The sequence below is a fragment of the Pleurodeles waltl genome, unplaced genomic scaffold, assembly GCF_031143425.1.
Source record: "Pleurodeles waltl isolate 20211129_DDA unplaced genomic scaffold, aPleWal1.hap1.20221129 scaffold_183, whole genome shotgun sequence".
NCBI lineage: Eukaryota > Metazoa > Chordata > Amphibia > Caudata > Salamandridae > Pleurodeles > Pleurodeles waltl.
In genome coordinates, this window is record NW_027149889.1 from 313,153 (window position 1) to 327,045 (window position 13,893).

The 13,893-nt window shown below is 42.7% G+C and overlaps 3 non-coding genes across 3 annotated transcripts; all 3 read left to right on the top strand.

Annotated features, from left to right (window-relative positions):
• Positions 1-1,411: 1,411 nt before the first annotated feature.
• Positions 1,412-1,493, top strand: TRNAL-AAG (transfer RNA leucine (anticodon AAG)). Its single transcript has one exon. It is a non-coding gene; the product is annotated as a tRNA-Leu (tRNA).
• Positions 1,494-5,601: 4,108 nt separating this feature from the next.
• Positions 5,602-5,683, top strand: TRNAL-AAG (transfer RNA leucine (anticodon AAG)). The gene has a single exon. It is a non-coding gene; the product is annotated as a tRNA-Leu (tRNA).
• A 4,106-nt stretch (positions 5,684-9,789) lies between these two features.
• Positions 9,790-9,871, top strand: TRNAL-AAG (transfer RNA leucine (anticodon AAG)). Its single transcript has one exon. It is a non-coding gene; the product is annotated as a tRNA-Leu (tRNA).
• The last annotated feature ends 4,022 nt before the right edge of the window (positions 9,872-13,893 follow it).

Here is a 13,893-nt window from a genome sequence, read left to right on the forward strand (position 1 = left end):
TGCAGGGCACTAGAAGGTAAAAGGAAAAAATAGTACCTTGATCAGGTGGGGAGCAGCGGTCAGGCACTGATTAAGCTGAATCAATCAACGCTTGGTCGCTGCTCTACAGAGAGGAACGGAAATGATGCAAGACATGCCTTGATGAATTAGGAAACTGTAAAGAAGAGTGCCACATAAATAAAAAAATGGTGAGAGACATGCGGGCTCCAAGCCCTTTACTGAATGCTACAGAGTCTATCAAGCGAGACCCTAAAAAGGTCAGTTAGTTAAAATAAACAAACATTGTTACTTCTAAATATCAATATTCCAAGGACGCCTAGATGGTCGTCAAGCAAAAAGTTCCTAGTGCATGGAGGGGCTTATGGTAGTTCTGAAGAGAGGCAAAGGACTTGGTCAGAGGGTGGCCTTGTTGGTGTGGTAGGGAAGCAATACCTCAAACGTTATTACTGGGGTAGGGGAGCTTGCAATTCGGAGTAATGAAAATTATCACAAAGCAATCAAGTAATTCCACATCAAAATAACAAGCGTGCGGGCTGACAACCATGCTCTCAGCATCAACGAGCGCAGAGTGAAGTGAATTTTACCATCCTCTGTGCATTTTTATTGCGGGGCTCATTTACATTTGACTTGGCGCGCAGAACGAGTGAGAACCAGGTCAATAGAAACAAAAATCATCTATTTAAAAAGTTTAGTTTCACGTGGGCCTGTTGTCCTTACTTCTTTCAGAATAGCTTTTGAACCTCTGTCCTGTGTGTGTCTGTGACTGTCACGTGAAAGGCAGTCAGAGCATCCAGGTGGGCCCCATGTCACCTGGGGCACCGCCCACCAGTGCTGGAGTTTTAAACAGCACCCGGTTGCATTTTGGGACTTGTGCCTTTTCAATGTGAGCTCAAAGACGGGAGCCTGTGAAATTCTATTGGCTAAAAAATATTAACAGCGGAATGTGAATAGGCCACACAAGACATGACGTCACTGGAAAGCTAAACAGTATGTTGGGGAGACTGGGTGCGGCAATAGGGCTGATGTCATGAATACGTGCAACTCCTCAGTTATTTTTGAATGAACTGCTCATTCATTAGATCCCACCCAAAGAAATGAGCCCACCAGTATGAACACTTGTTTCATTAGAAAATGATGGAGTCACATTGCCTATGTAGAGCAGGTGCTTATACCTTGGTTGGAAGTCATTGCGCGGAGAGTGTTGTCTTTTAAGGTGATTGCACTAGGTCCGAGCAGGTGGGAGAAGACTTGTGCAGTGACTGAGTAAGAGAGATAACCTTCAATTACCACATCACCCTCCCGACATTGTAATCATGTCCATGAAATGGTTTATCAACTCGACTTTCCACACTAAGTGAGGAGACTCAGGGTTGCGGTGCTCATGAAGTGCACAGACACACTGAGAGCAGCAGGTAGCGTGGCCGAGCGGTCTAAGGCGCTGGATTAAGGCTCCAGTCTCTTTGGAGGCGTGGGTTCAAATCCCACCGCTGCCAGAGATGGATTTTTACAGATCTTAATGACGCATCTCCCTTCTGACCCTTCAATTTGCATAAACAGTGACTCTACCAATAGGTCCCTAATTTTAAAACTCTTTTACAGACTCCTTCTAAGTAAACTCCTAAACCGTGGACTCCAAGAAATCGGCTGATTGCCGCTGCTGTTGTTTTGCTTCATTCTGCTTAGATCACCTTCAAATGGAAGGTTTAACAAATAATTTGTTCTCCCCACGCGGTCACCCGCTCTTCTCTCTGCAAAATAAAATCGAACCTCTGTTAAATAAAGATTTAAAGTAAATTATCTATCTTCCCAAATAAAGTTGGTAAATGTGTTCTTCACAGTTATTTTAAAAATCAGGTTTAAAATAAACAACAGAGGTAGTCAGCAGGATTCAAACCCGTGCAGGGAACCCCCAAAGGATTTCAAGCCCATCATCTTAACCACTCGGCCATAACTACCAGCTCTCATTGAGCTATACCGAAACTTTATATCACAACAAAATTGTGCAAAATGGCCGTGCAGACCTATATATGACTCCATTTAGTAGGATCTCTAACTGTGTGCAAAGGGCACATTGCTATGTTTCTGTCTAAGCTTTGCTTTAGGTCTGAGGTCTTAAGAACCAAAGCAGGCTCCATGCACACTTGCCTGCACAAAAAAACAAGCATTTGCAATGCGAAAGGTCTCACATTTGTGAGAGTTAGAGCTATTGGCGTTGCAAATGACAATGTCTTTTACCTAGGTTTTGGTTTTCTTTGGGAAAATTTGATGTGTCCACGTTGTGTTTTGGGGCACTTCCTGTCGCGGGCGCTAGGCCTACCCACACAAGTGAGGTAAAAAATTTTATCGGGAGACTTGGGGAAACATAGAATAGCAAAACAAGAGTTACTGCCCCTTGTCTTTATCTACATTTTTTCCTTCCAAATATAAGGCATTGTGTAAAAAAGACGTCTATTTGAGAAATGCCCTTTAATTCGCATGCTAGTGTGGGCACCCCAGAATTCAGAGATGTGCAAATAACCACTGCTCCTTCACTCCTTATCTTGTGCCCATTTTGGAAATAGAAAGGTTTTCTTGATACCTATTTTTCACTCTATATACTTCGGCAAATTAATTGCAGTATACCCGGTATAGAATGAAAACCCACTGCAAGGTGCAGCTCATTTATTTTCTCTGGATACCTAGGGTTCTTGATGAACCTACAAGCCCTATATATCCCCGCAACCAGAAGAGTCCAGCAGGCGTAATGGTATATTGCTTTCAAAAATCTGACATTGCAGAAAAAAGTTACAGAGTAAAACGTAGAGGAAAATGGCTGTTTTTTTCTTCTCAATTTCAATATTTTTTTTTTATTTCAGTTGTTATTTTCTGTAGGAAACACTTGTAAGATCTACACAAGTTACCCATTGCTGAATTCAGAATGTTGTCTTCTTTTCAAAAATGTTTAGGTTACTGGGACCCAGCATTGGTTTCACACCCATTTCTGTCACTGACTGGAAGGAGGCTAAAAGCACACAAAATCGTAAAAATGGGGTATGTCCCAGTAAAATGCCAAAATTGTGTTGAAAAATTGGGTTTTCTGATTCAAGTCTGCCTGTCCCTGAAAGCTGGGAAGCTGGTGATTTTAGCAGTGCAAACCCTTTGTTGATGCCAATTTCAGGGACAAAAACCACAAGCCTTCTTCTCCAGCCCTTTTTTCCATTTTTTTCTTTTTTAAAACAAAATTTTTACTGTATTTTGGCTAATTTCTTGGTCTCCTTCAGGGGAACCCACAAAGTCTGGGTACCTCTAGAATCCCTAGGATGTTGGAAAAAAAGGACGCAAATTTGGCGTGGATAGCTTATGTGGACAAAAATCTATGAGGGCCTAAGCGCGCCCTGCCCCAAATAGCCAAAAAAATGCCTGCCACCTGAGGGGGAAAAGGCTGGCAGCGAAGGGGTTAAAATGCACTATTTTATTCCAATTTCTTCACTTAGCTTCAGATGAACTATTTTTCCCTCCCACCAACTCCTTTCAAAGTGCACCAGCCACCACTGCCTTGGGTGGGACAGATTGTTTTCGATTGCAGTATGGCAGATTGTTTTGGATTGCAGTGTGGTAGTTTGTTTTTGATTGGAGTGCAGCAGATTGCAGTGGGGTAGATTGTTTTGAATTGGAGTAGGGGAGATTGTTTTGAAGTGGAGTGGGGCAGATTGTTTTGGATCGAAGTGGGACAGATTGTTTTGGAGTGGTGCAGATTGTTTTTTATTATAGTGGGGCACATTGGAGTGAGACAGATTTGCTTGGGGTGGGTGGAGAGGATTGGAGTAGGATGAGTTAGAGTGGATTGGATTCGGGTGAGTGATTTGGACTGCAGTGAGGTGGATTAGTGTGGGTGAAGTGGTCTGGATGGGGTGGATTGTAGTGGGGAAGATTGGAGTGGGGTGGATTGAAGTGTACCGCAGGATTATGTGTTAAAGATTAATTTCAGAATTTACACATAATAAAGAAACACTGTTGATTTGCAATATTTTAAACGAGCTAATCGTCATCTTTTGAGAAGAGTGCCCACGAACAAAAGCAAAAGAAAACATGCGTGGAACGTGGGAAAAGACGATTTGGCAAAATAAAAGAAAGTTCGATTTAAATTTAAAACTTAACAGTTTTGGTTGTCCTGCTGGGCATGTTTTTGCCAGTCACAAGCCTTCTGTTTGCAGGGCACTAGAAGGTAAAAGGAAAAAATAGTACCTTGATCAGGTGGGGAGCAGTGGTCAGGCACTGATTAAGCTGAATCAATCAACACTTGGTCGCTGCCCTACAGAGAGGAACGGAAATGATGCAAGACATGCCTTGATGAATTAGGAAACTGTAAAGAAGAGTGCCACATAAATAAAAAAATGGTGAGAGACATGCGGGCTCCAAGCACTTTACTGAATACTACAGAGTCTATCAAGCGAGACCCTAAAAAGGTCAGTTAGTTAAAATAAACAAACATTGTTACTTCTAAATATCAATATTCCAAGGACGCCTAGATGGTCGTCAAGCAAAAAGTTCCTAGTGCATGGAGGGGCTTATGGTAGTTCTGAAGAGAGGCAAAGGACTTGGTCAGAGGGTGGCCTTGTTGGTGTGGTAGGGAAGCAATACCTCAAACGTTATTACTGGGGTAGGGGAGCTTGCAATTCGGAGTAATGAAAATTATCACAAAGCAATCAAGTAATTCCACATCAAAATAACAAGCGTGCGGGCTGACAACCATGCTCTCAGCATCAACGAGCGCAGAGTGAAGTGAATTTTACCATCCTCTGTGCATTTTTATTGCGGGGCTCATTTACATTTGACTTGGCGCGCAGAACGAGTGAGAACCAGGTCAACAGAAACAAAAATCAACTATTTAAAAAGTTTAGTTTCACGTGGGCCTGTTGTGCTTACTTCTTTCAGAATAGCTTTTGAACCTCTGTCCTGTGTGTGTCTGTGACTGTCACGTGAAAAGGCAGTCAGGGCATCCAGGTGGACCCCATGTCACCTGGGGCACCGCCCACCAGTGCTGGAGTTTTAAACAGCACCCGGTTGCATTTTGGGACTTGTGCCTTTTCAATGTGAGCTCAAAGACGGGAGCCTGTGAAATTCTATTGGCTAAAAAATATTAACAGCGGAATGTGAATAGGCCACACAAGACATGACGTCACTGGAAAGCTAAACAGTATGTTGGGGAGACTGGGTGCGGCAATAGGGCTGATGTCATGAATACGTGCAACTCCTCAGTTATTTTTGAATGAACTGCTCATTCATTAGATCCCACCCAAAGAAATGAGCCCACCAGTATGAACACTTGTTTCATTAGAAAATGATGGAGTCACATTGCCTATGTAGAGCAGGTGCTTATACCTTGGTTGGAAGTCATTGCTCGGGAGAGTGTTGTCTTTTAAGGTGATTGCACTAGGTCCGAGCAGGTGGGAGAAGACTTGTGCAGTGACTGAGTAAGAGAGATAACCTTCAATTACCACATCACCCTCCCGACATTGTAATCATGTCCATGAAATGGTTTATCAACTCGACTTTCCACACTCAGTGAGGAGACTCAGGGTTACGGTGCTCATGAAGTGCACAGACACACTGAGAGCAACAGGTAGCGTGGCCGAGCGGTCTAAGGCGCTGGATTAAGGCTCCAGTCTCTTTGGAGGCGTGGGTTCAAATCCCACCGCTGCCAGAGATGGATTTTTACAGATCTTAATGACGCATCTCCCTTCTGACCCTTCTATTTGCATAAACAGTGACTCTACCAATAGGTCCCTAATTTTAAAACTCTTTTACAGTCTCCTTCTAAGTAAACTCCTAAACCGTGGACTCCAAGAAATCGGCTGATTGGCGCTGCTGTTGTTTTGCTTCATTCTGCTTAGATCACCTTCAAATGGAAGGTTTAACAAATCATTTGTTCTCCCCACGCGGTCACCCGCTCTTCTCTCTGCAAAATAAAATCGAACCTCTGTTAAATAAAGATTTAAAGTAAATTATCTATCTTCCCAAATAAAGTTGGTAAATGTGTTCTTCACAGTTATTTTAAAAATCAGGTTTAAAATAAACAACAGAGGTAGTCAGCAGGATTCAAACCCGTGCAGGGAACCCCCAAAGGATTTCAAGCCCATCACCTTAACCACTCGGCCATAACTACCAGCACTCATTGAGCTATACCGAAACTTTAGATCACAACAAAATTGTGCAAAATGGCCGTGCAGACCTATATATGACTCCGTTTAGTAGGATCTCTAACTGTGTGCAAAGGGCACATTGCTATGTTTCTGTCTAAGCTTTGCTTTAGGTCTGAGGTCTTAAGAACCAAAGCAGGCTCCACGCACACTTGCCTGCACAAAAAAACAAGCATTTGCAATGCGAAAGGTCTCACATTTGTGAGAGTTAGAGCTATTGGCGTTGCAAATGACAATGTCTTTTACCTAGGTTTTGGTTTTCTTTGGGAAAATTTGATGTGTCCACGTTGTGTTTTGGGGCACTTCCTGTCGCGGGCGCTAGGCCTACCCACACAAGTGAGGTAAAAAATGTTATCGGGAGACTTGGGGAAACATAGAATAGCAAAACAAGAGTTACTGCCCCTTGTCTTTATCTACATTTTTTCCTTCCAAATATAAGACAGTGTGTAAAAAAGACGTCTATTTGAGAAATGCCCTTTAATTCGCATGCTAGTGTGGGCACCCCAGAATTCAGAGATGTGCAAATAACCACTGCTCCTTCACTCCTTATCTTGTGCCCATTTTGGAAATAGAAAGGTTTTCTTGATACCTATTTTTCACTCTATATACTTCGGCAAATTAATTGCAGTATACCCGGTATAGAATGAAAACCCACTGCAAGGTGCAGCTCATTTATTTTCTCTGGATACCTAGGGTTCTTGATGAACCTACAAGCCCTATATATCCCCGCAACCAGAAGAGTCCAGCAGGCGTAATGGTATATTGCTTTCAAAAATCTGACATTGCAGAAAAAAGTTACAGAGTAAAACGTAGAGGAAAATGGCTGTTTTTTTCTTCTCAATTTCAATATTTTTTTTTTATTTCAGTTGTTATTTTCTGTAGGAAACACTTGTAAGATCTACACAAGTTACCCATTGCTGAATTCAGAATGTTGTCTTCTTTTCAAAAATGTTTAGGTTACTGGGACCCAGCATTGGTTTCACACCCATTTCTGTCACTGACTGGAAGGAGGCTAAAAGCACACAAAATCGTAAAAATGGGGTATGTCCCAGTAAAATGCCAAAATTGTGTTGAAAAATTGGGTTTTCTGATTCAAGTCTGCCTGTCCCTGAAAGCTGGGAAGCTGGTGATTTTAGCAGTGCAAACCCTTTGTTGATGCCAATTTCAGGGACAAAAACCACAAGCCTTCTTCTCCAGCCCTTTTTTCCATTTTTTTCTTTTTTAAAACAAAATTTTTACTGTATTTTGGCTAATTTCTTGGTCTCCTTCAGGGGAACCCACAAAGTCTGGGTACCTCTAGAATCCCTAGGATGTTGGAAAAAAAGGACGCAAATTTGGCGTGGATAGCTTATGTGGACAAAAATCTATGAGGGCCTAAGCGCGCCCTGCCCCAAATAGCCAAAAAAATGCCTGGCACCTGAGGGGGAAAAGGCTGGCAGCGAAGGGGTTAAAATGCACTATTTTATTCCAATTTCTTCACTTAGCTTCAGATGAACTATTTTTCCCTCCCACCAACTCCTTTCAAAGTGCACCAGCCACCACTGCCTTGGGTGGGACAGATTGTTTTCGATTGCAGTATGGCAGATTGTTTTGGATTGCAGTGTGGTAGTTTGTTTTTGATTGGAGTGCAGCAGATTGCAGTGGGGTAGATTGTTTTGAATTGGAGTAGGGGAGATTGTTTTGAAGTGGAGTGGGGCAGATTGTTTTGGATCGAAGTGGGACAGATTGTTTTGGAGTGGTGCAGATTGTTTTTTATTATAGTGGGGCACATTGGAGTGAGACAGATTTGCTTGGGGTGGGTGGAGAGGATTGGAGTAGGATGAGTTAGAGTGGATTGGATTCGGGTGAGTGATTTGGACTGGAGTGAGGTGGATTAGTGTGGGTGAAGTGGTCTGGATGGGGTGGATTGTAGTGGGGAAGATTGGAGTGGGGTGGATTGAAGTGTACCGCAGGATTATGTGTTAAAGATTAATTTCAGAATTTACACATAATAAAGAAACACTGTTGATTTGCAATATTTTAAACGAGCTAATCGTCATCTTTTGAGAAGAGTGCCCACGAACAAAAGCAAAAGAAAACATGCGTGGAACGTGGGAAAAGACGATTTGGCAAAATAAAAGAAAGTTCGATTTAAATTTAAAACTTAACAGTTTTGGTTGTCCTGCTGGGCATGTTTTTGCCAGTCACAAGCCTTCTGTTTGCAGGGCACTAGAAGGTAAAAGGAAAAAATAGTACCTTGATCAGGTGGGGAGCAGCGGTCAGGCACTGATTAAGCTGAATCAATCAACGCTTGGTCGCTGCTCTACAGAGAGGAACGGAAATGATGCAAGACATGCCTTGATGAATTAGGAAACTGTAAAGAAGAGTGCCACATAAATAAAAAAATGGTGAGAGACATGCGGGCTCCAAGCCCTTTACTGAATGCTACAGAGTCTATCAAGCGAGACCCTAAAAAGGTCAGTTAGTTAAAATAAACAAACATTGTTACTTCTAAATATCAATATTCCAAGGACGCCTAGATGGTCGTCAAGCAAAAAGTTCCTAGTGCATGGAGGGGCTTATGGTAGTTCTGAAGAGAGGCAAAGGACTTGGTCAGAGGGTGGCCTTGTTGGTGTGGTAGGGAAGCAATACCTCAAACGTTATTACTGGGGTAGGGGAGCTTGCAATTCGGAGTAATGAAAATTATCACAAAGCAATCAAGTAATTCCACATCAAAATAACAAGCGTGCGGGCTGACAACCATGCTCTCAGCATCAACGAGCGCAGAGTGAAGTGAATTTTACCATCCTCTGTGCATTTTTATTGCGGGGCTCATTTACATTTGACTTGGCGCGCAGAACGAGTGAGAACCAGGTCAATAGAAACAAAAATCATCTATTTAAAAAGTTTAGTTTCACGTGGGCCTGTTGTCCTTACTTCTTTCAGAATAGCTTTTGAACCTCTGTCCTGTGTGTGTCTGTGACTGTCACGTGAAAGGCAGTCAGAGCATCCAGGTGGGCCCCATGTCACCTGGGGCACCGCCCACCAGTGCTGGAGTTTTAAACAGCACCCGGTTGCATTTTGGGACTTGTGCCTTTTCAATGTGAGCTCAAAGACGGGAGCCTGTGAAATTCTATTGGCTAAAAAATATTAACAGCGGAATGTGAATAGGCCACACAAGACATGACGTCACTGGAAAGCTAAACAGTATGTTGGGGAGACTGGGTGCGGCAATAGGGCTGATGTCATGAATACGTGCAACTCCTCAGTTATTTTTGAATGAACTGCTCATTCATTAGATCCCACCCAAAGAAATGAGCCCACCAGTATGAACACTTGTTTCATTAGAAAATGATGGAGTCACATTGCCTATGTAGAGCAGGTGCTTATACCTTGGTTGGAAGTCATTGCTCGGAGAGTGTTGTCTTTTAAGGTGATTGCACTAGGTCCGAGCAGGTGGGAGAAGACTTGTGCAGTGACTGAGTAAGAGAGATAACCTTCAATTACCACATCACCCTCCCGACATTGTAATCATGTCCATGAAATGGTTTATCAACTCGACTTTCCACACTCAGTGAGGAGGCTCAGGGTTGCGGTGCTCATCAAGTGCACAGACACACTGAGAGCAGCAGGTAGCGTGGCCGAGCGGTCTAAGGCGCTGGATTAAGGCTCCAGTCTCTTTGGAGGCGTGGGTTCAAATCCCACCGCTGCCAGAGATGGATTTTTACAGATCTTAATGACGCATCTCCCTTCTGACCCTTCAATTTGCATAAACAGTGACTCTACCAATAGGTCCCTAATTTTAAAACTCTTTTACAGTCTCCTTCTAAGTAAACTCCTAAACCGTGGACTCCAAGAAATCGGCTGATTGGCGCTGCTGTTGTTTTGCTTCATTCTGCTTAGATCACCTTCAAATGGAAGGTTTAACAAATCATTTGTTCTCCCCACGCGGTCACCCGCTCTTCTCTCTGCAAAATAAAATCGAACCTCTGTTAAATAAAGATTTAAAGTAAATTATCTATCTTCCCAAATAAAGTTGGTAAATGTGTTCTTCACAGTTATTTTAAAAATCAGGTTTAAAATAAACAACAGAAGTAGTCAGCAGGATTCAAACCCGTGCAGGGAACCCCCAAAGGATTTCAAGCCCATCACCTTAACCACTCGGCCATAACTACCAGCTCTCATTGAGCTCTACCGAAACTTTATATCACAACAAAATTGTGCAAAATGGCCGTGCAGACCTATATATGACTCCATTTAGTAGGATCTCTAACTGTGTGCAAAGGGCACATTGCTATGTTTCTGTCTAAGCTTTGCTTTAGGTCTGAGGTCTTAAGAACCAAAGCAGGCTCCACGCACACTTGCCTGCACAAAAAAACAAGCATTTGCAATGCGAAAGGTCTCACATTTGTGAGAGTTAGAGCTATTGGCGTTGCAAATGACAATGTCTTTTACCTAGGTTTTGGTTTTCTTCGGGAAAATTTGATGTGTCCACGTTGTGTTTTGGGGCACTTCCTGTCGCGGGCGCTAGGCCTACCCACACAAGTGAGGTAAAAAATGTTATCGGGAGACTTGGGGAAACATAGAATAGCAAAACAAGAGTTACTGCCCCTTGTCTTTATCTACATTTTTTCCTTCCAAATATAAGACAGTGTGTAAAAAAGACGTCTATTTGAGAAATGCCCTTTAATTCGCATGCTAGTGTGGGCACCCCAGAATTCAGAGATGTGCAAATAACCACTGCTCCTTCACTCCTTATCTTGTGCCCATTTTGGAAATAGAAAGGTTTTCTTGATACCTATTTTTCACTCTATATACTTCGGCAAATTAATTGCAGTATACCCGGTATAGAATGAAAACCCACTGCAAGGTGCAGCTCATTTATTTTCTCTGGATACCTAGGGTTCTTGATGAACCTACAAGCCCTATATATCCCCGCAACCAGAAGAGTCCAGCAGGCGTAATGGTATATTGCTTTCAAAAATCTGACATTGCAGAAAAAAGTTACAGAGTAAAACGTAGAGGAAAATGGCTGTTTTTTTCTTCTCAATTTCAATATTTTTTTTTTATTTCAGTTGTTATTTTCTGTAGGAAACACTTGTAAGATCTACACAAGTTACCCATTGCTGAATTCAGAATGTTGTCTTCTTTTCAAAAATGTTTAGGTTACTGGGACCCAGCATTGGTTTCACACCCATTTCTGTCACTGACTGGAAGGAGGCTAAAAGCACACAAAATCGTAAAAATGGGGTATGTCCCAGTAAAATGCCAAAATTGTGTTGAAAAATTGGGTTTTCTGATTCAAGTCTGCCTGTCCCTGAAAGCTGGGAAGCTGGTGATTTTAGCAGTGCAAACCCTTTGTTGATGCCAATTTCAGGGACAAAAACCACAAGCCTTCTTCTCCAGCCCTTTTTTCCATTTTTTTCTTTTTTAAAACAAAATTTTTACTGTATTTTGGCTAATTTCTTGGTCTCCTTCAGGGGAACCCACAAAGTCTGGGTACCTCTAGAATCCCTAGGATGTTGGAAAAAAAGGACGCAAATTTGGCGTGGATAGCTTATGTGGACAAAAATCTATGAGGGCCTAAGCGCGCCCTGCCCCAAATAGCCAAAAAAATGCCTGGCACCTGAGGGGGAAAAGGCTGGCAGCGAAGGGGTTAAAATGCACTATTTTATTCCAATTTCTTCACTTAGCTTCAGATGAACTATTTTTCCCTCCCACCAACTCCTTTCAAAGTGCACCAGCCACCACTGCCTTGGGTGGGACAGATTGTTTTCGATTGCAGTATGGCAGATTGTTTTGGATTGCAGTGTGGTAGTTTGTTTTTGATTGGAGTGCAGCAGATTGCAGTGGGGTAGATTGTTTTGAATTGGAGTAGGGGAGATTGTTTTGAAGTGGAGTGGGGCAGATTGTTTTGGATCGAAGTGGGACAGATTGTTTTGGAGTGGTGCAGATTGTTTTTTATTATAGTGGGGCACATTGGAGTGAGACAGATTTGCTTGGGGTGGGTGGAGAGGATTGGAGTAGGATGAGTTAGAGTGGATTGGATTCGGGTGAGTGATTTGGACTGGAGTGAGGTGGATTAGTGTGGGTGAAGTGGTCTGGATGGGGTGGATTGTAGTGGGGAAGATTGGAGTGGGGTGGATTGAAGTGTACCGCAGGATTATGTGTTAAAGATTAATTTCAGAATTTACACATAATAAAGAAACACTGTTGATTTGCAATATTTTAAACGAGCTAATCGTCATCTTTTGAGAAGAGTGCCCACGAACAAAAGCAAAAGAAAACATGCGTGGAACGTGGGAAAAGACGATTTGGCAAAATAAAAGAAAGTTCGATTTAAATTTAAAACTTAACAGTTTTGGTTGTCCTGCTGGGCATGTTTTTGCCAGTCACAAGCCTTCTGTTTGCAGGGCACTAGAAGGTAAAAGGAAAAAATAGTACCTTGATCAGGTGGGGAGCAGCGGTCAGGCACTGATTAAGCTGAATCAATCAACGCTTGGTCGCTGCTCTACAGAGAGGAACGGAAATGATGCAAGACATGCCTTGATGAATTAGGAAACTGTAAAGAAGAGTGCCACATAAATAAAAAAATGGTGAGAGACATGCGGGCTCCAAGCCCTTTACTGAATGCTACAGAGTCTATCAAGCGAGACCCTAAAAAGGTCAGTTAGTTAAAATAAACAAACATTGTTACTTCTAAATATCAATATTCCAAGGACGCCTAGATGGTCGTCAAGCAAAAAGTTCCTAGTGCATGGAGGGGCTTATGGTAGTTCTGAAGAGAGGCAAAGGACTTGGTCAGAGGGTGGCCTTGTTGGTGTGGTAGGGAAGCAATACCTCAAACGTTATTACTGGGGTAGGGGAGCTTGCAATTCGGAGTAATGAAAATTATCACAAAGCAATCAAGTAATTCCACATCAAAATAACAAGCGTGCGGGCTGACAACCATGCTCTCAGCATCAACGAGCGCAGAGTGAAGTGAATTTTACCATCCTCTGTGCATTTTTATTGCGGGGCTCATTTACATTTGACTTGGCGCGCAGAACGAGTGAGAACCAGGTCAATAGAAACAAAAATCATCTATTTAAAAAGTTTAGTTTCACGTGGGCCTGTTGTCCTTACTTCTTTCAGAATAGCTTTTGAACCTCTGTCCTGTGTGTGTCTGTGACTGTCACGTGAAAGGCAGTCAGAGCATCCAGGTGGGCCCCATGTCACCTGGGGCACCGCCCACCAGTGCTGGAGTTTTAAACAGCACCCGGTTGCATTTTGGGACTTGTGCCTTTTCAATGTGAGCTCAAAGACGGGAGCCTGTGAAATTCTATTGGCTAAAAAATATTAACAGCGGAATGTGAATAGGCCACACAAGACATGACGTCACTGGAAAGCTAAACAGTATGTTGGGGAGACTGGGTGCGGCAATAGGGCTGATGTCATGAATACGTGCAACTCCTCAGTTATTTTTGAATGAACTGCTCATTCATTAGATCCCACCCAAAGAAATGAGCCCACCAGTATGAACACTTGTTTCATTAGAAAATGATGGAGTCACATTGCCTATGTAGAGCAGGTGCTTATACCTTGGTTGGAAGTCATTGCTCGGAGAGTGTTGTCTTTTAAGGTGATTGCACTAGGTCCGAGCAGGTGGGAGAAGACTTGTGCAGTGACTGAGTAAGAGAGATAACCTTCAATTACCACATCACCCTCCCGACATTGTAATCATGTCCATGAAATG